At 43.6% G+C, this 25,396-nt stretch overlaps 1 long non-coding RNA gene across 3 annotated transcripts in view; it reads right to left on the minus strand.

Moving 5' to 3' along the window:
• LOC308586450 overlaps nucleotides 1–25,396 on the minus strand; it is a 70,460-nt gene that overhangs the window by 16,449 nt on the left and 28,615 nt on the right. For 2 of the 3 annotated variants that reach the window (XR_014007876.1, XR_014007877.1), the window contains exon 2: nucleotides 8,395–8,491. This is a non-coding gene — a long non-coding RNA (uncharacterized lncRNA). Of the gene's footprint in view, nucleotides 1–8,311; nucleotides 8,492–25,396 lie in introns of all 3 variants that reach the window. The other variant, XR_014007878.1, reaches the window with a different exon arrangement.

Below are 25,396 nucleotides of genomic sequence, written 5' to 3' on the forward strand. Positions count from 1 at the left end.
TTTATTTCAATGAGAACTCAGGCTGCAATCCTAACCCCACGTACCCGGGAGTAACTCCCAATGAATTCAATAGAATTCACTTCTGAATAAGGATGGGGGAGAAAATTGATCCACGAACTGGTGTATAAATGTGGAGAGCTGAATTTAAGACTGGAAAAAAGAGAAACTGTAATGAACAAATATGTCTATCCCTACTTCTGAGTAGACATGGTTAGGCTTGCCCTGCCCATGCAACTAATTTAGTCCAGTCCAGTTGTTTTATCTCCTAAGTTAAAATCCTCGGTGTCTTACTCAAGATTGATTCTTCTTTGACCCTTCATTGGTGATGCATCTATTTGCAATGAACAAGCCTTTGCCTCCATCCCATTATACACACTTCTGATCGTAGAAAGCACAATGACATTTTTCTTTTCCTACGCGGGGGCAGGGGGGGGGATTCTTGCTTTAAAGAAATGCCTCCAAAGAACATAGGAATGGATGTGAATCTGCTAAAGGAAATTGTTTTTGGGATGTAAAGGCTGGAGTGGACAGCATGATTTTTACGGTCATTAGAAACAGTAATAAATATTCCAGATTGTATCCAAGAGACGTGCAGAGGGACAAGTTCTCAGAAGCCCAACAGGATGACAGCCAAAGCTACAGTTGGGGAGGGAAGGGGAGTTGTGGGTGAAGACCCCCAAAACCACCCCCAAAAGAAATATACAATAGACACAGAAGTTTAGTTTAACGTTTTTGGCATTAATTTGGCCACATCTTTATTGAATTACAGCATGTGAGTGGTTGCCTAGGCATTGGTTCCTGACTACCTGACCCTGCATCGTAGCAGGACAGGACTGACAACTGGACTCCACCAGAGGTCAGTAAGGGGAAACATACTGGGGGAGCATGGAGTTGAGTGCAGGCTCCAGTTCACCCATATGCTCCCAGGGACTCTGGTGTGGCCCTAACCCCTGAAAGGGGATCGGACAAAAGCAAGCCGAGTGCCTGGATTCTTTAACAGAATCCCCTAGCAGCAGCAATGGAGGGGCAGGCACAGCCAACCACTTCCCCTCCGCAAAACATTGAACCAATGCCTAACCGCCAACCTTACAAAGTTGTGACGATCTGCTACACAGTAGGCAAAAACCAAATGGCAACAGCCAATCAGCCAAATGGCAAAATTCCTACCAGGCCCCTGCTCCAAGACAGACAACCCCTAGACAGACATAGCAAGGCCAAAGAACAGCCCTAAATATAGGGTGGGAGGGCGGGTGATCTGATGCATGTCGCAAGAAAGAGAAAGCTCCCAGTGATGTGCAGCAGCTTAAATAGCCCTTGGTAGCCAATAGACAACCCAACAGGCCAAATTTCTGCCCCAGCAACCAAGGGACAACCAATGGGGTGTTGTGGCTATCCAAACGGTCCTGCCCCACAACAGGGAGGCAGTTCAGGTGATCTCACCACAACACGTGCTTTACATGATGGAGGACACGATTTATCTGTACTATTCAGTTAGCTGGGGGTGGAACAATTGGGCATTATTTGCCTGGCTTTGTATCCATCCCAGTTCCAACTCCTTACTTTTACATCTCTTACAGGGTGATAAAAATCTTCTCATAATATCCTGAATCTTGATCAGAGGTAGTATTTCCCCCACCAAATAAAACCAGATAGATATTTCTTTCTTATGGCTTCATAGTCAAATGTCAGATCTGAAGCACCAGGGCTGCTATTTTCTTTCATGTTCTCTGACTATCATTTCTGTCACAATCATTATTGCCTGTTATTAAGTTTGCAGAATACACAGTGCTTTACATTGCAAGGGTGGCCCATCCTGCTTTTCCATCTGAGGCAAAATGAGAAGGTGGCACCCCCCACTCCCTGTGCCCCTGCCAAAGTCTCACTTACCCAGATTGTGTGGTGGTGGCATCAGCTTTCCAACAAGATCTCATGAGATTTCATGGAACTCTCGTGAGATCCTGCAGAGAAGGAAGTTACGTGCTCCTAGGACCTCACTCTGGTCAGCAATTGTGTTGCAGCATTCTGCACTAACTGCAGCTTCCGAGGAAAGTGCAAGGGATTGTATTGCAGTAACCTAGTCTATATAAGGGAAAGTGTGCAGGCAGTATAAAAGGTAAAGGGACCCCTGACCGTTAAGTCCAGTTGCGGATGACTCTGGGGTTGCGGCGCTCATCTCGCTTTATTGGCCGAGGGAGCCGGCATACAGCTTCCGGGTCATGTGGCCAGCATGACTAAGCCGCTTCTGGTGAACCAGAGCAGTGCACGGAAACACCGTTTACCTTCCCGCCGGAGCGGTAACTATTTATCTACTTGCACTTTGACGTGCTTTCAAACTGCTAGGTTGGCAGGAGCAGGGACCGAGCAATGGGAGCTCACCCCGTCGCGGGGATTCGAACCACCGACCTTCTGATCGGCAAGCCCTAGGCTCTGTGATTTAGACCACACCGCCACCCGCATCCCTATACTTTCCATTTATTCCCTGATCAATTGAAACTGTAATACTATATACTCATAACTAGGAGTAATTCCTATTGAGCACAGCTGAATTTACCTCTGAGAAGACATACATAGGATTGCACTGTTGATATCTTTAAACATAGCTTTTTACCTATATTGATGTTCTGATTGTTCTCCAATTGTTCCCTGCCACTTTACACAGTTTCTGACAGTGGACCCTGCTTGTACACTCTACCACACGGGTTACTATTTGTAGCTTTTACTCTGGGAACTAAATGCCATGTGACTATGTGGCGGGGCGGCGGGGAGAAAGAGGATCTTGGTTGGATGCTTTGCTTCTCCCTTCCTTCCTCTCCATAATTCATGTGCAAACTCAAGGGCATGGAAACATTGCCAATCATCAGAGTCTTAAGGAAAAGCCATAGAGAAGGCTTAACTAGCAGGCAAACCTTTAAAGGGAACAGGGCAAGATCTGATCTATCATCAACAGGAATTAATGTAGGAATAAGCTCTGTAAACACTAGAACATTTAAAAAGTGGGACTAATTTCTGTCATTAACTGTTAGAATTCCTTGCCATGTGAAAAGGTCCCAGCTGCTCCCTCCAATCAGCAGAAGTGGACCAAAGCAAACATCTCCCATTTGTCGGCTCTCCAGTTGTCACTTTCTGCCTTCCAGCTGGAAGGAAAAGAGGCCCTTAATGGTCATTTCATGCCTGCCAAACAATTCTTGGGATTGTAGTTAAGCTTTACTCAGAGTAGACTCATTGAAAGTAATGGACCTATGCTTATTAATTTTGATGGGTCCACTCTAAGTGGGATTAGCATTGGATACAGCCCTTGATTCAGTTTTTAGTTTCTTTCTTTTTTCTTTTTACCTCCCCCCCCCTGCAAAGTATTTCACTTTCATATCATTTGCCCAATTTGGGGCCAAACCACACAGGAATTGCTCCATCTTCATGATCATAGAAATCACATATCTAGAAATCACAAATCAGGAGCCATAGATCGAGAAATCCATGATGGACTGCTGAGTTCATAGCTACCACCCACAATGTGGAAACAGAAAATATTAGATTATTTACTATTTTCATCTGCTAAATATGATGATGCTACCTTTTAAGTACAAATCCTCCTGAGAAATTAAAATTAATGCAACAAATACCAAAATGATATGCAAAACAGCACAGATTAAAATGTAATGAGCCAACAATAAAATCATTGAAAGCACTGATGGGATAATAAAGAAATTCAGGATCCTAGAACTATGGTTTTCCCTCCTGCTAAGTTATATTCAGAGAAGACCTATCAAAGTGAATGCACCTAAGTTAGTCGTGTAACTTAGAATGTACCTAAGTTAGTCATTTCAATGGCTCAACCCTGAGTAGAACTAACACTAGATGTGACCCAGTTCTCTCAAACATACTCTTTTGAACTAGATTAAGTATCCAGATTGCTAGGCTCTGTTTTCACAATCAGACTCTCAGGTTGAACTTTCAGGCTAGTGCTCTTGGAGTGCTTTCTCAAAGCCACTTCATATAGATTAGTTAACCTGTAACACACGTTTAACAACTTTATGACACTCTTTCACTCTCTCCCTCCCCTGTGTGTGTGTGTGCGCGCGTACACACACACACACACACACACACACACACACACACGGATCCTCAATTCCATGATGATCTGTGACTTTTAATCTGGACGAATTAACCGTCAAAGTCATCATAATCACTATTGGCTAAATCACATCACATCATTACAATGAGAAATCGGGGACAGGGGGAATAGGTTACACAGTGTATGGTTAGAAAATGATTCAACAGACTGATTGGAAGCTTTGCTGTAGAAAATTTAGGAGTAGAAAGGATAAGAAATGGAATACTTGGAATGAGTTGAATACTTAGCAGGAGACTCTGGCATGCTGACTCGTGGTGTGCATTTTTGTTCCATAGACTTTGATAGGTTGGCTTTGTGGGAAAGAGTTCTCCATTTGTACTGTGTCTTTTGAGAAACATTTTGTTGTGTTAGCTGAAGTGGAATGTCTAGTATGTGCTTTTTGTCTAATAGCAGTGTAATATGCTTGTAGTTTTTGATGAAAAAGGCGATTTTGTGGCCACTGCTGGTCAATGGGATTTCATAACAGTGTCCCTTGCACACATGCTCAGTACAATATGAACCTGTTGTGGGAGGTGGTTAAAGCGGGTGGGCGTTGAATGGAATATTGGATGGAGCTAGAATGACTCAAGCAGAGCAGGATGGTTGGAAATTAAAAGAGCAGCTGTGTAAGGAACAGAAAATGAGTGATGGATTGATATAAAAGCACTGACAAACCAGGCCTCAGCCTTAAAGAGTTTATACTTCAAGTAGGTCAAGTGTGAAAAGATACAGGAAGAAGAGATCACTGGAGTAAAAATCATTTGAGAGGCATGGGGTGGAAGAGGGGAAAATATCTGTGAGGTGTGCAGCACCTGGATTTCTGATGGGCAACTTTTGAAGGAACAGGGAGGCCTTTAAGGGAAAAACAGGAGGGAGATTTAGGGAGCAACAGTGTGACGGTAAGTGCTTTTATCTTCTGAATTCCTCTTTTCCTACTTCAACTTTGAAAGGGTTCGCCAGTTGACCTGAAAACTACCAGCTGGACCCACTCTGGTTCCCTTTAAAACCATACAATGTGCAGGATTCAGCTGGGGTGACGGTGGGGCATGGGAATCAACCCGAACCTTTGCTGATGTCACCCAAGGAACCAGCTGTTCCAGGCAAAAAGAGGCAGTGGCATCCAGTAGAAGTTAGGAACCCTGTTAAAGACACAGGAGCCGGATGAAGCAAAAAGCAGTTGTTGGCCTTTATTTCTAATCTTGTTTCACTTCACAACATAGGGGTGCACCGGTGGGGCTGTATGGAGTAACAGACCTAGTAGCACATCTGCAACCTTGCAATGCACAGCAGCCAGGGCAGAAGGTGGGGGAGGCAGATTGGTGTGACAGCCTGAAATTGGCACAGCAACCAGGCTTGGATGGAGATTGATGAACAATAAACCTTTCAGTTTAATATGCTGTGTTCAGGGCTTCCCATGTTTACTCAAGCTCTAAAATGTCAGGATATTACAGCTGTTAAGCACCACACCTTCAACAGATGTGTTATTTAGGTAATATGACTAGGGAAGGGTATCTTATCTTCTGGATTGTTCCAGCTTCATCACCTTTGGAGCTGGATGGTTGTCAGTGGCGGGGTGGTTAACTGAATGGAATCACCTGTTTGGCTCAGATGGAAGAGCAAACCACAGTTTCCTTCTGTAAAAATAAGTTGCACTGGATTTCAGGCTTGTGCTCCCACTCCTCTCCTCCTTCTCTGCAGTTGTGAGATCAGAACTTAAAAACAACGACAATAAATAGCACCTTGTAGGCAAAGCCACTTACTGTTTTTGCTTACAATAAATCTTAGTCTAGGGAGTCATAGTGTTTTCAGGAAGGCTGCCGAATGCAGACCAGTGGAAAACAAATTTCATTGGCAACAAAAACTCTTGTAGCCCTCAAATTAGAATTTCATCACTCATTGGATCATTTTTGCATGCAGTTTTCCCCTCTCATAAATTGATAAAAGGATGGGTGTGTGTGTAGGGAATGCAGAATAACTTTTTTGGCACAGCACAAAACTGAGAGCAAACCAGAATCTAAGACCATAGTTTGATCCTGGCTCACTCTCATTATTCCACAGTTTAAAAATATTAAAGTTTCCAAGTGCAGGTGTCACAGGAAACTGTGGTTAGTTTGCATTTTCTTCTTCCTATTTTAATCTCCCTCTTGTGGGAGGAGAAAGAGTGCTGATCCTTACAGCTTGTTCACCTGAACCAGGTGATAAGAGTGGAAGTTATTCTAGGGATTATTTTGTCTAATTTTGTGTGTTGCCAGAATTCCTTGGTGTTCATTATGCTTTCAGCATTTGAACAGAATCTGCTAAATTACATATTAAATCATTTATGCTTGAAAATGCATTCCTAAAAGGACAGATATATGCGGCTTCAAATTTTTGAACAATCAAATTCTTTAGTCTGCAATCCTTCTTTGCACACTTACCTTGGAGCAAGCTCCATTGAACATAATTAGGCTTACCGTACTTCTGAGGAGAAATGTATAGGCTTGTGTATAGGCTGCTACAACCCTCTGCCAGTAATCCACCGTAAACATTACTCACCTAGCATAGTCTAGGTTATTTATTTTGTTGTCTGCCATGCTCAAGTGCAGAACACAGTCAATGTAAATTTTTGAATGTGTTAATAATAGTAAGAAAGAGAGAGGGAGAGAGAAACTCTGCCACATAAATTGGATGCAGGAGGACAGCTGTAGACTGAACAGGAAGCGCTGGCCCAAGGCTAAATGAAACAGCTGTTGCCATTGTTCTGAATAGAAAGTGCCTTTGCAAATTCCACACAGCCCAGGATCAGAAAGCAGATGTTAGTAATTACAACACATGAAAAGAAGGGCACAGGATCAGGCAAGTGACGAAAAAGCAGCAGGACCAATAGATTTATAACTCACTGCTGCAGACCAGCAACTACCAAGGAGAGTGTAACAAGTGTCAGCATTTAGCTCTCCTTCTTCCTGTAAAGTTCACACTAGGGGTGTCATCACTCATTGTCTCCCCATGTTCAGCTTGCAAACAAATAACCAAATGAGCTGAGCACTGTAAGGTGAAGGTGAAAGAATTCTGTGATTTATCAAAACAAAACCTCCCTAATTTGACTGTGTTTAAACAAGGCTCCTTGGTACGCAGCAAAACCAGTACAAGATACTTTATAGTCAGTTAACTTTCATTTTTTGCTTTGTATTTATGTACATAAGCCTAGATTGGTGTTTTTTCTTCATAATGTTGAATTTATTCTGTGTTTGCTAAATTGTTGATTTTTGTTGTTTTGAATTTACTGGCATGTCCCGTATATTTGCATTTCCAATGTTCTCTTTTGTAATGTTTTGAATGTTTGCTATAAGCCACATAGCTCATTGTGTAAAAGCAGCTTCTAGGCTTCCGGTCCTGCCTGCCTTAATGGAGGCAGCCCCCGCGACAGCGGGAGATTGTCTGTGAACAAAAAACAAGCATGGCGGAGGGTAAATCATCCTTGCAAATTCCCCCCAGGGATGGGGGGGGGGAATGGGCTTCACTCGCAGTTCGTCTCGGTACCTGGCTCTCGCGCCAGCATGGAATATGGGAGGCAGGAAGGTGTGGAGTGCAAAAGCACTTCACCTGGCGAAAACCCTCCTACACTGCCATTAAGAAACAGAAGTTCTCCATTTAATTGGATCTTTAATTGGCTTTAAAGTACTTGTGTGTGATGGGTAAGGGATGCAACAACATACTGTGCAATATGCCAGCTACATAGGTCAAAGGTTTGAATTGAAATAAGATTTTATTTGGCATGAGAGTCGGCTGGGGAGAGGGAAGCCCACAGTTTGTTTATTCTAAGCTGTTTTTATATATTTATGATTCGGCAACCCTCTCCAGAATATAAGATAAAAAGATATTTACAAGTGAGGAAGGGACATTGGAGTAATATTGATATTAAGTAGCAAAAATGGAAACTGTGTGTGATCTAAAATAAAGGAGGGGGAGAGGAAGCTCAAGTATGACTATGTTGGAAAGACAGAGTAATTCCCCTCACCTCCGTTTAAAAACAACAGACAAGGAAAAAGAGACTGAGATTTGTGTGTGCTACTGACGGAATGTAATCTAAGATAAAATTTAATTAAGCCATAAATCTCTACTTGGAAGGAAAAGAATTTGGAGGCTGTGATAAGAACGCTGCAGAGATTCTGGGAATTGGAAAGGAGTATTCAATCTTCAGCGCATTTGAAAACTGCCCACCTTTTTCTAAGCAGAGGAGGAAATGGCAAAGATCTCCGGTATGTTTTACTAGTGAGACAGAATGGTTTCTAGCAGACGGTCACCTGTTCTGAGACATTGAAGCAAGGGTTGGAGAGATAAGACCTCTGAGAAACTTCAAGATTCGGTTCCTCCACAAGCCACGATGGGAGAAAACAACAGCTGGGAAGTGAAAGAGACAACACCATAAATGGACAGAAGGAATCTCCAAAGACATAACAGTTTTCACATGCAGGGCAGAATAAAGATAATAGTTTGAGTTTCTCACTTGAAGCTTTATACATTCATATATTGTAACATCATGAATGGAAATCATTAATTATGTAGATTATTATTAAAACTGAAAAGTAACTGACATTAATTAAGATTATGGAATGTAGTGATAAAAAATCGGAAATGCACCCAAACCACCATGCGGGGAGCCACTTTAACTAAAATGTATTAATTGGAAGTTGATTGACATTTTGATAATTGTACAATTTGGGAATTAATTGTTATCGTTACAATTTGGCTATTATTGGGGGTATATTGGAAAGATAGATCGATAGATCGATAGATAGATAGATAGATAGATAGATAGATAGATATAGATAGATAGATATCTCAGCATATAAGTGAAATCAATCAATCAGAAATAACATGAACACTATTTTGAGGTTCACTTCCCTTGCATAGTGACAATCATATGAGAGGGGGCAAGCCTATTCCACCCAACACATTGCTTTGAATTCTATTGGTTCTGGAGTCTATAATGAATTTGAAGCTACTGGTTGATTTTTGCAGGTGCCTTCTGGACAACTGGTTTCTTATTCTGTAGTCTCTGTTATTCCCTTACTGATGCACATCCATGGCCGGTGTGCCATTGTGTGCCAATGCCACTGACGCCAGCACAAGGCCAAACATGACAAGAGACTCTTCTGGATCTCCAGCATATTTAAGGAATCTCATCCTCCTCCCAGAACTTCTACTCCAGTTTTTCAGCAATTAATCCCAAGATGCAGCTCCCAAGTATTTTTGGCAAATCTGATCACAGATGACAAGGTAGGTTGAAATTTGACATAGTCAATGTTGTGGACATTCTGCAGCAGTGGTTAGGAAGACGTCTGAGTGACACATCTCCCTTACCCTTCCAACTTACTTCCAGCTACCAGGTGAATGTGCTGATCAGCTGAGATATGTGGTTATTGCCCCTTCTCTACTAGTCAGCTTAGTGGAGTCTTGCAGTGGGGTGGGGAGCAGAAAAAAATTGCCTGGGGCCTAAATCAAGCCCCTTGGACCAAACAGTGGACCAGTAAGATGTCAGCATCTCTGCTACAACACCAATGTCAAATATGGCTGCTATGGCTGAGAGATTTTTATACCTTTTTCTTTAAAAACAGGGACTGTTCCCTGAACTTTTGGTTTGGGGGTAAATCATACAAACAGTAGTGTAATAAGCTTCCATCCAGATATATAGCTTAAATTTCAGCCATAAATAGGAAAGAAGGAAGAAGATGTGATGTTGTGAGCCTGATATTGATTTTGATACAGCGTTTTTAGGCTTAACATCCTTTGGACGTCTTCTCCATTATTTAAAACCATGCACACATTTAATCAGAAAAAAGAACACACACCCCCACAGCCCATAGCAAGGAGCACAGACTGTAAGAAAGGTTAGTCAAAAGGTAAACCATGTGTTTGCCATCTTTGCTCCTGATATGGAAACCATATGCTTAAATACACCAGCAACCATACTTAATATAACACTTTTTTTTATTAAACCTGGTTTTATAAAAAGCTATCCACCATTCTCTCTGTTAGTGACTTCCAGATAGGTCACATATTCCTCACTGCAACTATCATTACATATTTAGAGCAAATTAGACAGCCCGATAGACTGGTTCTGATTATTACTGCATAGGAGCAAGGGGGCATCTTATTTTTCTCCCCTGCCCCTGATAAATTAAAGGAACTGTAATGGGCAATTTCTGCAACCTGCAAAAAGGCAGGCCCATCTGTGACTCATTTAGCACTAAAAAAGAAGAAGATTTATTTCATTAATTCGGGCAGAATTTAGAGAGAATATAGATGCCCCCCCCCCGCTCCTTTTTAGTTCTCCTGCTCACGACTGGGAGAAGAAAAGGAAAAACCCAACCTTGCACAGACATTTCAGGAATGAAAAACTGCCAGCATGTTGTTATTATAAGAGCAAAGTTTGCTGCCTTGGTGGTGAGATAGTGGATGGTTGCCTGGCCAACTGGAAGAACTCTGCTCAGGAATGGCTTTAATATCCTATAGGCCCTCTGCCACCATAAAGCACTATACAGAAATGAAGCACTGCAAAGAAAAACGGGCTGGAAGAACTGGCTGCTCAGCCTACCTTGGTAAAGCATCAAAGAGACAATTTGCAAAAGCCCATTATTATTATTTTCAAATTAAGTTATTTGGAATTATTCCCATGGTATGATTTCAAAATCAGCGACAAGTCGTGGAAAATTCTGCCTTCCTGCCATTGGTAAACTGCAGAGTATATACGCTACATCAGTCTTCCCCAATCTGGTGCCCTCCAGATGTTTTGTACTTTGGTTTCCATCAACTCCAGCCATTTAGTTCAACACATCTGGAAGACCCCAGGCTGGGGGAGGGCTGCTCAAGATAATACAGGTATGTTGACCTTTCATGCCTACATGATTTGCTCTTTTCCTGAATGAGCAAGATGGTTACACTGTGATAAAATTCCTTCTTCCACCATTTCCCCTTGCATGTTGATGGAACCTTTCTCCATGGTTAGTCCATTTTGGATTAATCAACTTGAATTAGTCTTGCAATCATTAGCACAGTGTCACCACCCCACCACCTCTATCAGGCATTGGAAATCTGTGGCTCTCGACATGTCAGACTACATCTCCCAACATCCTTGGCCATTGGCCATGCGGACTGAGGATTTTTGATGTTGGAGTGCCACAGATTCTCCATCCCTGTCTTAAATACTCACTTGAAAAAGTGGGAAGTGCTTGCTATTATAATGCTCTTTCATAAATGTTCTATATATTTCTGGACCCAAGAGCCGGCAAATGCTAGTGATAGTAACTGAAGAAACAGAAGTTTCATAAGCTGGAAAAATAGGGAGTTTGTGAGCCATCATTTGAGCAACAGAGCTACACAACACCCTATTGGCCAGATAGAAACTTGATTTTTTAAAGTGCTCGTACACAAAAGGAAGCCTAGATTCTTATGATTTTTCTGAACCTGATGACCACTAGGGTAAAAGTAAAAGGTAGGTAAAGGACCCCTGGATGGTTAAGTCCTGTCAAAGGTGACTATGGGGTGCAGTACTCATCTCGCTTCAGGATGAGGGAGCTGGCGTTTGTCCACAGACAGCTTTCCAGGTCATGTGGCCAGCATGACTAAGCCACTTCTGGCGCAACGAAACACTAAGATGGAAGCCAGAGTGCATGGAAACGCTGTTTACCTTCCTGCCACAGTGGTACCTATTTATCTACTTGCACTGGTATTCTTTCGAACTGCTAGGTTGGCAGAAGCTGGGACAGAGCAACAGGAGCTCACCCATTGCGTGGATTAGAACTCCTGACCTTCCGATCAGCGAGCCCAAGAGGCTCAGCGGTTTAGACCACACCGTATCCTGACTCCTGGGTAGTATGAAGAGTACAAGCAAGGGAGACAGCAGATTAACTGAGAACATGTCGGGTTTGTTCAGACCACATAGCAAGTCTGACTTGAAGCCTTTGATGGTGAAGTGAGGTGGAGTGGTGGTCAGGCCTACCAATGTTTCAACAGGATCTTATCATAGGTCATATCTGCATCATATATTTAAAACACATGACCTCCTAAACAAAAAAACAAAAAACAAAAAAACAATTCCTGAGATATATAGTTTAAAGGTGGTGGGAATTGTAGCTCTTTGAAGGGTAAACTACGGTTCCCAGTGATCTTTGTGGTTTAATTGCATTGTGTGGATATTATCCTAGATAGCAAAAATAACTAGGGTGGCACATAGCCTGAATTTCTGAAAGCCACCACTTCTGAGAACTCTGTATGGGTGCAGGAAGGCTAGAGCTTTCTTCCTGAATGTGTATGGGGAATGGTCTGTATGCCTGGCATGGCAACCCATTGAAGGCCATGCCAGCAATTCTATTAAGGCCTATACAGGTCCTTCTGGTCAACATGCCATTCCTTCCATCAGCCTCTGATCTGTGTGTGGTACACAGGCTGGATCTCTGCTTGATGGCCCCCAGGCTCAGGATAGGCCTGGGTCCTGACACACGGTGTGTTTCCTTATGGAACGGTATGAGGGGAATGGAGGCAACACCCCTTCTACCCCCGCCATTGCTTAAGAAGAGCTTTCCGTGCAGCAGTGTGTGGAGTTAGCCCCAAACTCCAGTCTCTTTATCTTTCCTGACAAGCAGGAAGAATGAAGAAGATCAAAAGCAAATGAAAATCGATAGGATTAAGGTACTGAAATTCTTCTGTTTTGCCACAGGCTGTCACTCTAACTCCACGTCCTTTGCAGCTGGGCAAGATTTCTCTTTAGAGGAAACCAGATGAGAGAGGAAAGGCAGCCAGACAAAGTAGTTCAGAAGTTTGCTCCTCCTTTTTTTGTTGCCTGTTTCTGAAATATAATCTCCCTGAAGATTTGTTTGGCAGTCGAAAGCCCCCCCCCCCCTCTCTTCAGAAGAAGAGTAAGGAACATTCATCTTGATAACACACATGCTGAGCTATAGGGAAGTAGCTTGGTTGTCGGGTTGAGTGCGGCCAAAAAAAATTAGAAGCAAATCTAACGACAGCTTTAATGTTGCTGGGTTTTGCATGTGCAGGCCATTTGTGCACCTGCACAAGTTTGGGGAGAGGGAGGGGAGTCTATTTGCACATTGAGAGTTGCTGAGTCCAGCTGGGCAAAAGCCAAACTCCACAGTGGACAAAGGATGAGGGTGCCTCAATCGAATCTTTCAGATGTTTCCATTGACACCAGCCAGAGATAAAAGCCCAGTACAAACACTCCTCCAGGCTTCAAGCGTCTTTGCATAGTCTGTTGATGCCTACGCTCTTCTCCCATGCAGATAATGTCTGCTAAGTTCCTGCCTGTGCGGCAAAAGCCTTCGCGTGTTGCAAGGAGTGGAGTCTCCAACCTCTCCTGCCGTGTGGAGGTACACCGCATGTGATTCCCATGGCTGTAAATATTCGGTTCACATGGTGGTTCTCTTTCAATAAAGCAGGGAGGTGGTGCAGATTGGACACAACACTATGTTCACATTGGAGAGAGGTACACAGAGCCCTCTCCCATGTGAAAATCCTGGCTGCTACCCGAGTGAGCATTTGAAGCAGCATAACCAACATTTTTGCGCTAGCGAGAGGCTATGGCATGGGTGGGGTGGTCGGTCTTCTGCCAGCCTTTGAATAGTCAATGGGGATTGTTTTCTTGCTGTCCTTCCATTTCAAAAGCAGGCCAAGGCATACAGAGGGGGAAAGGAGGTGTGAATGGGAAGGCAAGAGATGAAAAGTGCCTTGTCAAAGGTCAGTGGGACAGATTCAGTGTCCTGGAAAGTGCGCATGCAGATGTCTTGGCCACTGCTGGACAAAGCTGAATTTTCAAAGGCCCAATGTTTGTGGGTCGGACAGACTTAAACTATGATAATCATAAGTATACTTAGTACAAAGTGAAAGCTATACATACCCCCTATTCTGTTTTTAGGGTTGTTTACTGGGATGCGGGTGGCGCTGTGGGTTAAACCACAGAGCCTAGGGCTTGCTGATCAGAAGGTTGGCGGTTCGAATCCCCGCAATGGGGTGAGCTCCCGTTGCTCGGTCCCTGCTCCTGCAAACCTAGCAGTTCGAAAGCACGTCAAAGTGCAAGTAGATCAATAGGTACCGCTCCGGCAGGAAGGTAAACAGCGTTTCCGTGCACTGCTCTAGTTCACCAGAAGCGGCTTAGTCATGCTGGCCACATGACCCAGAAGCTGTACGCCGGCTCCCTCGGCCAATAAAGCGAGATGAGCGCTGCAATCCCAGAGTTAGCCACGACTGGACCTAATGGTCAGGGGTCCCTTTACCTTTACCTCCACCCGGTAAAGCTGTGGGCCACAGTCTAAGGCAAACAATCTCTAGGTTTTGTGGAGGGGCCATCTAGATAGAGGAGCTTGTGTCTTGAATATTGAATGCCTCAGGTTCAATCCCTTGCATCTCCAGGTAGGGATGAGAAAGGTTCCTGTTTAGCACCATGGAGAGAAACTACCACTCAGTGTAGACCAGGGCTGGGGAAACCTGCCACTCTCCAGATGTTGTTGGACTCCAGGCCCCAGCCAGCATGGCCAATAATGAAAAAAAACCAACTATCCTGGAATGTGGCAAATAACTGATAATCGCCTAGAAAGGCACCCTCTGCCCTGCAGAAGCCCACCACCATTTTTTACGTACACATGCTATTCCTAAATTTATTTGACCCTCCTAAAAAAACCCTAAAAGACTAGTGGGCAATCCTCCTGCAGCAAGGCTGTCTTACACAATGCATGGGGAGAGGTTATTGTGAAACACCTGGATCAGACTTAGCGCTGGGAATAAAATCTGAATTGAAAAAATAAATAAATCTGGAGAGGAGTCTTCATCCAAGCCACATGGTCAGAAACTTAATAAGCTGCCTTTAAACTCGCCTTTTTCTGGGAAGCCTTTGGATCCACTCCCTAATCCCTATTGTAACCAAGCCAAAGTACATCTAATGGAAGTCATCTTCTTGTCTATTCATGACTTCATTCCTCCCTTCCTCTGCTGTTTTCCCATGTCGATTTTGGACTGTAAGACCCCTGGGGCAGGGAGCTGTCATACCTGTGCTTTGCAAAGTGCAATGTACACAGATCAAGCATGGTGAGCATTGATGAAATGCAGCCTTTGAAGCTCTCCTGAGGCCACAACCCTCCCTGGCCCTGCTTTCTACCCTACTTCAATGGTTTTTGTCTGGCTGGAATCGTGGAATTGTAGAGTAGGAATGTGTCCTTGTCCTCTGCTAATGCCTCCTGCTTGCTTGCATGAATGGAGGAAGTGGCAAGCTGTACACAGCTGAATTTTGCATTTGTTGCTCCACCCACTTTTGCTTCTGGCCCCTTCCATGCTGGCAGGTGGCCCTAGAAGGTTTCCCAGGAGGGACTGTGGCCCTCTTGCTGAAAATGCTCCCCATTTGTGACATAGATGGTGCTACATAAATAACAGCAATATGATAAAGACGATGCTGTCAAAACATCCTATCTGTATTTTAATTATTATTTAATTGGTTACTCACCATTTCCAACAAATCCAAACACTTGTGTGAAAGAAAAGTAGAGGGCAAGGCAAATTTGTCTGCTTTATAAGACACTGTAAATACAGTTTGCAAGGGACACCGATGGGAAGATTTTTAGCAAACGAAATAAACTCACTTGAGTTCTGCAGCAAAAGGCCCATTTAGGTTTTCTTTCCAGATCACCTTAGGGTGGGAAATACATTCACGTGGTATGGGAAATGTTTGTTGTTTCTAACCAGCTTCATCTCAACCAATCCACCTCCGCAAGCTCCAGTGTTCCCACAGATGTTTCTTGCTGGTCAAGAGGAAGCCACCCTAATTATGATCACAGCATTCTGTCTTTGTAAAAAATAATTATGAATATGAAGTGCGAAATTAATTTGTGTGAAAATGCTCCCGTGTGCCATGCAAGGCAGAATATTTCTTCAAGCAAACCAACTCAGGAGCGGGAGGATTAAAAAGGAAAGGAAGAAGCAACAGAAATTCTCGAATTATTAGAATTATTGTGGTGTTGTGAAAGAAAACCAGAAGACTAGGCTCGCGTCCATCCATAATGCTGGCTAGGAGCAGGCGCAATTATCATTATCTGCTGTGGATGGCCGCCAGATGCTGTTGACTCCAACTCCCATCATACCTGCTCATCAGCCATGTTGGCTGAGGGTGATGGCATCTGGAGTACATCAATACCTGGAGTGCACCACTTTGGTTAATCCTGATCTACTGCAGTGAAAGAAGCTCTATGTATACGCCTAGCAGAACAGAATGCTCATTACTGAGGTATCAACTGATACAGGACAGAACCAAATGCTGGTTCCCTGCTCTGAGTATCAGTTTGTGTGCTCAGTGTCTCCCAGATCAGAAGCAGCATCTGATCTTGAACTGTTTCTGGACCTCAGAGGTGTATCCCAGAACCCCTGTAATGCCATAAAGTAGTCTGAAGAGTGCTTTGTTCTAGTGAGGACCAAAAAAGTGCACAAAAAAGAAGGTCCATGCCAGAATCATTTTGAAGAGTTAAGGGGAGTGGGTTGTGTACTCTCAGTGTGTGCAAAAGTTGGGACACTGGGCTGAATGCAACAAACTTGTTCCACTAGCAGAAACCATTGCAAGGACTCTCACTAGTGCAATGGGGGGCATGCCTCCCCCAAATCTGCCATGGAGGGTCAGAAGAACTCCCAGAACAGTACAGGTGGGAGGGTGATAGTATAATGTTCTGTTGGGCAAGCAGACATGCTTGTGCTGAGGGAACCATCTCCTTAGTTCCACACTGAATTCCACCCTCTGGAAGGCACACGCAAGAGTCATTCATAGTTCCACCAGAACTGAGCCCCAGTGCAGAAATTCATAATCTGTTGTGGCATTGCAATATTCTTTCCTCCAGGTTTCACCCATGAGGGCCATCTCCTACCTTCCCCTCATGTTGAGAAACAACAAGGGCCACTGCCTTTATGAGAAAAGAACTATAGCTGAGTGGCAGAGCATGTGTTTTCCTTACCGAAGTTTCAGTTTTAAATCCCTGGCATCTCTAGTAAGGGATCTTAGGTAGCACACCTGGAGAAGAAATCTGCCTAAGACTTTGAAGAACTCTTACCCATTGGGGACAATAATGGGCTAGAGTTGGGTAGCCAATGCGGTGCCATCCCGTTGTTGCCAGATCACAGCTCTGAATATCAGCCATGCTGGTTGAAGCTGATGGGAGTTGTAGTCAAACAACATCTGGACAACATGACATATGTGCTCATACAGTACATCTTTGGTTCACTTCAGCTGCAATCCTAGAATGGGGAGAGGCATGCAGGTGGGTCATTCATGTCTAACAACCTGCTGGGCTCTTGCCAGCAGGGTGGAAGTGAGGGTGGAGGAGTGCTTTGTGCTCTTCCATCCTTTTTTCCTGAAAGGGAAATAAATGAGATTGTCTTCTGCCAGCTCCAGGGTGTATGGGTGTTGGGAAACTGGGAAGTTATTGGATCTGTCAGATCTAAGCTTGCCCTGATCCTCCACAGTATTGCCAACACACCCCTAACATGCCACCTTCTTGACTCTACTGACTTCAGAGCTTTAACATTGGTAGGGCCAGGGCTCTGGAAGTTGCTGTGGTGGTGGTAAGAGTTTATCTTACCTGATATCTCAATCTAACCTTGGAGAGGGAGAGCTAATGCATGCCATGGCCCCTTAGATGGCTTTCTAGGAACCATAAAATAGGATAAGTTCCCAAGCAAGAAGCAGTGTTCAAGATCTACATGCATGATAGATTCCCTTTCCTTGCAATACACACCCCTTGCTGACTTCTGTCATCAAGCATCAAGGTTTTAATGTATTTTTAATCTCTGTTGGAAGCGTCCCAGAGTGGCTGGGGAAACCCAGCCAGATGGGCAGGGCACAAATAAATTATTATTATTATTATTATTATTATTATTATTATTATTATTATTATTTTATATTTGCTGCTGAGATGTTTAGTTTGCTGGCTGACACTGTAGCTGAATCCCTTTGGGAGACTTTGCAGATTCTTCCCTCATTCCACAAACAGATTGATATCTGAATCATGCAGTTCAAAAAATTGCCCAAACCATTTAATTTAACCTGCTGCAGATTCCAGGGCTGGTTGGCAGGTGTCATTTAGAAAACTTTTCATGCATTGTGACAATCATTGACCACCTACCTGCTTATCCTTGCTTTATTTGACTTGTACATTGTAAATTCTGTCTGTGCTTTGTCAGTATGTAAATGATAGTGTTATATTTCCGGCTGATTTTATTGTAAGGAGCGGCTCATAAAACAGTTTATTTGACTTGTTTAAATGAGATATCAAAGGGCTTCCCAGTTACACATATTGTGATGGAGAAGTATAAATGATCACATGCAGATAGTAGAATTCTCATGTGCTCAAGAGGGTGAATCTCCATGCATTGTTACACTTCCTTGCAAATTTGGATGATCTTTCTTTTGTTTTAAATTTTATTTTATTGAAGTAGGAGTACATACATTGCAAGATGAAAAAATCCGAGAACAAAATACAAAGGTGGATACAAGAGCATATAGCACACATAAATAAAGCCATAATCCCATAAAACATGAAGCAGATTACAGCTACTATCACAAGGCAAGAAGAGCTGCCTTTCCAAGAGGAAAACTGAGATGAAGGAGGATGAATTCTTGCCTCCCACCTTTGTTGGTGAAAAACAGGGATGAGGAACCTTTTGCCCTGCTGGCGTTGTTGGACTACAATTTCCATCATCCTTGACCATTGGCTATGCTCTCTGGGGTGATGGGAGTTGGAATCCAACAACATCTGTAGGGCCACAGATATAACAACCTCTATGGAAAAGATTAACAGAACCCACATTTCAGAGATGGAATCTTGCCCTCCATACCTCTTGCCAGTTCACTCTGACACATTAACTTTTTAGACAATGCCAGAAACAACATCCTTGTGGATCAATTCTTGGGTTGACTGTACAGATTAACATGGTGAACAGTGTGTGATATAATCTCAGAAACTGGTTCCCAGAATGTCTTAACAAGGAGCTTATCAGAGTTTGTAGGGCAGCAGTTGAAGAAGGAGCAAAAAGGGTTTTCTTGTGTGTGTGTGTGTGTGTGTTTCTTGTGGCTGATTAGCTCTTTTCCCTGTGTAAAGGTCAGAGGGGGCAGGGTTTCTGTTGAGGCAGGGGATTAGCTGTGGGAGGAGCTTATCAGAGTTTGTAGGGCAGCAGTTGAAGAAGGAGCAAAAAGGGTTTTCTTGTGTGTGTGTGTGTGTTTCTTGTGGCTGATTAGCTGTTTTCCCTGTGTAAAGGTCAGAGGGGGCAGGGTTTCTGTTGAGGCAGGGGATTAGCTGTGGGAGGAGCTTATCAGAGTTTGTAGGGCAGCGGCGCGCGCCTAGTGGCGCGCGCAGTTATATCCATCTTTTAGATTTAGGGGAGCTAGTCTCAAACGTTTGTTGGGGGAGACCTAGGTTTTTTTTTGTGTGGGCGAAGTTATTTGTCCTGTCTTCAAGCTTTTTATGATGGAGGACCTCTGTAGCCACCCCCAACAACACGATCTCAAGATGGAAGGGGAGGGAACAGCTGCAGTCACCTGCAATTCCTGCGCAATGTTTGCCATCTTGCCAAAGGTTGCAGGCAGCTTCACCTGCAGCAATTGCATGTTGATTGCCCTTTTAAAAGACAAAGTCCAGCAACTGGAGGAACGTGTAGCTACGCTCCAAAGAATTAGAGAGCTGGAGCTCTTCTTGGAAGCAACAGAGCACACCGTCCCCACCAAGGAGGAGACAGGGGACTCCCCTGAGAAGGAGGCTAGTTCATCAACACAGGAGCCAGATATATGGAGAAACGTGACTCAAAGAAGTAGGAGGCCCAGGGTTCACTCTGATTGTTTAGAAATACACAATCGCTTTGAGGTCCTCTCCCCTAGCATGGAAGACGAAGAGCAGACTCCATTTGAGGATCTCTCCCTCATTACAGTCGATCAGGTATATGAAGACGAGCAGCAAAGTCAGTCCTCAGGGAATGTGCAGGCGACCTTGGAACGGACAGCTCACGGAAGAACCCCGACCAAACCCAAGAGGAGGCGTGTAGTGGTGATAGGGGATTCCCTACTGAGGGGAACAGAAGCAGTGATCTGTGGGCCTGACAAGATGTCTCGGGAAGTGTGCTGTCTCCCCGGGGCTAAGATCCAAGATGTAACTGAACGACTGCAAGGAATCATAAAACCCACTGACAAATACCCCTTCCTCTTGGTTCATGTGGGAACCAATGACACTGCAAGCAATAGCCTCCAGAAGATCAAAAGAGACTACGAGGCTCTCGGCAGGAAATTGAAGCAACTAAATGCACAAATTGTCATCTCGTCTGTCCTCCCAGTTGAACGACGTGGCCCAGGGAGAGAGGGGAAAATAGTGGAAGTGAACAGCTGGCTTCGCAAATGGTGTAAACAGGAACGGTTTGGATTCTTAGATCACGGACTGCAGTTTCTTGAAGATGGACTTCTGGCAAGTGATGGGCTGCACCTCACAACGGTTGGGAGGAATGTTTTTGCCAAAAATCTCAGAAACCTCATCAGGAGGGCTTTAAACTGACTAATGTGGGGGAGGGAGACAGTGCTCCTGAAGGTAGGAGTCTATCAATTAATGAAGATGATCATCCAAATGTCATAGACCAAATGGAGCAAACAGCACGCGGACCTACTGGTGGGAGGAAAAAATCCTTAAATAAGAGACACGGGGGAATGATTAATGGACTTCAATGTCTGTACACTAATGCGCAAAGCATGGGAAATAAACAAGATGAGCTTGAGCTCTTGGTACAGCAAACTAAATATGACATAATAGGCATCACTGAAACCTGGTGGGATAAGTCCCACGATTGGAATGTAATAATGGGGGGATACAATCTATTTCAGAGAAACAGACCAGACAAGAAAGGAGGAGGAGTGGCGTTATATGTCAGGGATGTGTATACCTGTGAAGAGATCCAAGATTTAGAACCTCAAAGCCAATGTGAGAGCATTTGGGTCAAAATTAATGGAGAGAAGAATAACAGAGACCTCATTGTGGGAGTTTACTATAGATCCCCAAGCCAAACGGAGGACATAGATGATGCCTTCCTGGAACAGATGGCCAAGCATGCAAAAGGAAGGGAGATAGTAGTAATGGGGGACTTCAACTACCCGGATATTTGTTGGACGTCAAACTCAGCCAAGAGCATAAGGTCAAACAGATTCCTCACTGGCCTTGCAGACAACTTCATTGTCCAGAAAGTGGGAGAAGCAACAAGAGGAACAGCCATTTTAGATCTGGTCCTAACCAATGTTGATGACCTGGTTAGTGGGGTAGAAGTGGAAGGATCATTAGGCACGAGTGATCATGCTCTTCTGAAGTTTACTATACAGCGGAAAGGAGCAGCCAAGCATACTAGGACTCAATTTCTTGACTTTAAGAAAGCCGACTTCATAAAACTTAGGGAAGTGCTGGGTGAGATCCCATGGACAGCAATACTAAAAGGAAAGGGAGTTCATGATGGCTGGGAGTTTGTTAAGAGGGAGATAGTAAAAGCACAACGTCAGGCAATACCAATGAGACGGAAACATGGAAGGTGCCTAAAGAAGCCAGGGTGGCTATCTAAAGAACTTTTAACTGAATTAAGATTAAAAAAGGATGTGTACAAAAAATGGAAAAGGGGGGAAACCACCAAAGAGGAATTCAAACAAATAGCCAGCACGTGTAGACACAAAGTCAGAAAAGCTAAAGCACAGAATGAACTCAGGCTTGCTAGAGAGGTTAAAAGCAACAAAAAAGGCTTTTATGGGTATGTTCGTAGCAAAAGGAAGAACAAAGAAACAGTGGGGTCACTCAGAGGAGAAGATGGTGAAATGCAAACAGGGGACACAGAAAGGGCTGAACTCCTCAATGCCTTCTTTGCCTCAGTCTTCTCCGATAAAGAAAACAATGCCCGACCTGAAGAATTTGGAGCAAATGATTCAGCAGAGGAAACACAGCCCAGAATAACTAAGGAGACAGTACAAGAATATTTGGCTTGTTTAGATGTATTCAAGTCTCCAGGGCCAGATGAACTGCATCCAAGAGTATTAAAAGAACTGGCAGATGTGATCTCAGAACCACTGGCAGTCATCTTTGAGAATTCCTGGAGAACAGGCGAAGTCCTGGCAGACTGGAGGAGGGCAAATGTTGTCCCTATTTTCAAAAAGGGGAAAAGAGAGGACCCAAATAATTACCGCCCAGTCAGTCTGACATCAATAGCAGGGAAGATTCTGGAGCAGATCATTAAGCAAACAGTCTGTGAGCACCTAGAAAGGAATGCTGTGATCACCAATAGTCAGCATGGATTTCTGAAAAATAAGTCATGTCAGACTAACCTGATCTCATTTTTTGACAGAATTACAAGCCTGGTAGATGAAGGGAACTCAGTGGATATAGCCTACCTTGATTTCAGTAAGGCATTTGACAAGGTGCCCCATGATATTCTTGTAAAGAAGCTGGTAAAATGCGGTCTTGACTATGCTACCACTCAGTGGATTTGTAACTGGCTGACTGACCGAACCCAAAGGGTGCTCATCAATGGTTCCTCTTCATCCTGGAGAAGAGTGACTACTGGGGTGCCACAGGGTTCTGTCTTGGGCCCGGTCTTATTTAACATCTTTATCAACGACTTGGATGATGGACTCAAGGGCATCCTGATCAAATTTGCAGATGACACCAAACTGGGAGGGGTGGCTAACACCCCAGAGGACAGGATCACACTTCAAAACGACCTTGACAGATTAGAGAACTGGGCAAAAACAAACAAAATGAATTTTAACAGGGAGAAATGTAAAGTATTGCACTTGGGCAAAAAAAATGAGAGGCACAAATACAAGATGGGGGACACCTGGCTTGAGAGCAGTACATGTGAAAAGGATCTAGGAGTCTTGGTTGACCACAAACTTGACATGAGCCAACAGTGTGACGCGGCAGCTAAAAAAGCCAATGCAATACTGGGCTGCATCAATAGGAGTATAGCATCTAGATCAAGGGAAGTAATAGTGCCACTGTATTCTGCTCTGGTCAGACCACACCTGGAGTACTGTGTCCAGTTCTGGGCACCACAATTCAAGAAGGACACTGACAAACTGGAACGTGTCCAGAGGAGGGCAACCAAAATGGTCAAAGGCCTGGAAACGATGCCTTATGAGGAACGGCTAAGGGAGCTGGGCATGTTTAGCCTGGAGAAGAGGAGGTTAAGGGGTGATATGATAGCCATGTTCAAATATATAAAAGGATGTCACATAGAGGAGGGAGAAAGGTTGTTTTCTGCTGCTCCAGAGAAGCGGACACGGAGCAATGGATCCAAACTACAAGAAAGAAGATTCCACCTAAACATTAGGAAGAACTTCCTGACAGTAAGAGCTGTTCGACAGTGGAATTTGCTGCCAAGGAGTGTGGTGGAGTCTCCTACTTTGGAGGTCTTTAAGCAGAGGCTTGACAACCATATGTCAGGAGTGCTCTGATGGTGTTTCCTGCTTGGCAGGGGGTTGGACTCGATGGCCCTTGTGGTCTCTTCCAACTCTATGATTCTATGATTCTATGATTCTATGATTCTATGTGCATTTCAGAGACCGTTCTCCTTAGTGTCTCCTCAAGCACAAGAAAGACACTCATTGGCTAATGTGATGAAGGCAGATGGTGGTAAGGTGCCATCTATGTATGAAGTTGACTTTTTAAAAAGCCATGGCCTGCAAAAACTAACACAAGATAAACAAACAGCCCTGAATTACAAAATAACACAACAGGAAATTGAAAGTGCCATTCAGAATATGCAATTAGGCAAATCCCCAGGCCCAGATGGACTTACCTCCAAATATTATAAGACATTGAAGGAATATTTGGCCCAGCCACTAATGGAGGTATGTAACCAAATTATGGAAGGGAAGGGGGCACCAGAATCGTGGAAAGAGGCATTCATCACTTTGATACCAAAATTGGAATCTGAAAAGACTCAACTTAAGAACTACCGTCCCATCTCACTCCTAAACGTGGATTACAAAATCTTTGCTGATATTTTGGCAAATAGACTGAAAAAAGTTCTAAACGAAGTAATTCATAAGGACCAAGCAGGCTTTCTCCCTGGTAGGCATTTGTCTGACAACACCAGGAATATTGTTGATGTTTTGGAGTTACTACAGACAAATTTGAACACGAAAGCAGTTTTGATTTTCATAGACGCTGAGAAGGCCTTTGACAATATATCCTGGAAATTTATGAAGAAAAACTTGGAAGGGATGGGAGTGGGAAGGGCGTTCCAAAATGGTATTGAAGCAATCTATTCAGAACAAAAAGCTAAATTGATAGTAAACAATGTGGTGACAGAGGAGTTCAAAATTGAAAAAGGGACACGACAGGGGTGCCCCTTATCACCCTTGTTATTTATTTCTGTCCTGGAGGTGTTGCTGAACTTGATTAGGAAGGATCAGCGGGTGGAAGGAATACAGGTCGGAGGAAAACAATATAAACTGAAGGCTTTTGCAGATGATTTGGTTTTGACATTACAGGAGCCAGAACCTAGTACAAAAAGAGCTTTAGAACTAATTTCTGAGTTTGGTCGGGTGGCGGGATTCAAGTTGAACAAACAAAAAACTAAGGTCTTGGCAAAAAACTTGACACCTTCAGAAATAGATGGGTTCCAGAAGGAAACAGAATTAAATGTGGTTACAAAAGTGAAATACCTGGGGGTTAATTTGACTGGGAAAAATTTGAATTTGTTCAAAGATAATTATGAAAAATGTTGGTCTGAAATTAAAAAGGACTTAGAAACTTGGTCAAGATTGAAACTTTCCTTGTTGGGAAGAATTGCAGCAGTTAAGATGAATGTATTGCCAAGAATATTGTTTCTGTTCCAAACCCTTCAGATCGTGGACAGAGTGGAGTGTTTTGGAAAGTGGCAGAGGGATATTATGAAGTTTGTCTGGCAGGGCAAAAAGCCCCGAATAAAATTTAAAATACTAACAGACGCAAAGGAAAGAGGGGGATTTGCCCTGCCGGACTTAAGGTTGTATTATGAAGCTGCATCCTTCTGCTGGATGAAGGATTGGTTTTTGTTAGAAAACACTGATGTCCTAGATCTGGAAGGGTTTAACAATGCTTTTGGGTGGCATGCATATTTGTGGTACGACAAGGTAAAGTTTCACAAATTGTTCAAAAACCATATTGTCAGGAAAGCTTTATTCATTGTCTGGACTAAATATAAGGACTTACTTGAAAACAAGACCCCGAGGTGGTTATCACCGATGGAGGCTAAGACCAGAAAACTACT

Source organism: Podarcis bocagei, assembly GCF_964188305.1.
Source record: "Podarcis bocagei genome assembly, chromosome: 4".
Taxonomy (NCBI): domain Eukaryota; kingdom Metazoa; phylum Chordata; class Lepidosauria; order Squamata; family Lacertidae; genus Podarcis; species Podarcis bocagei.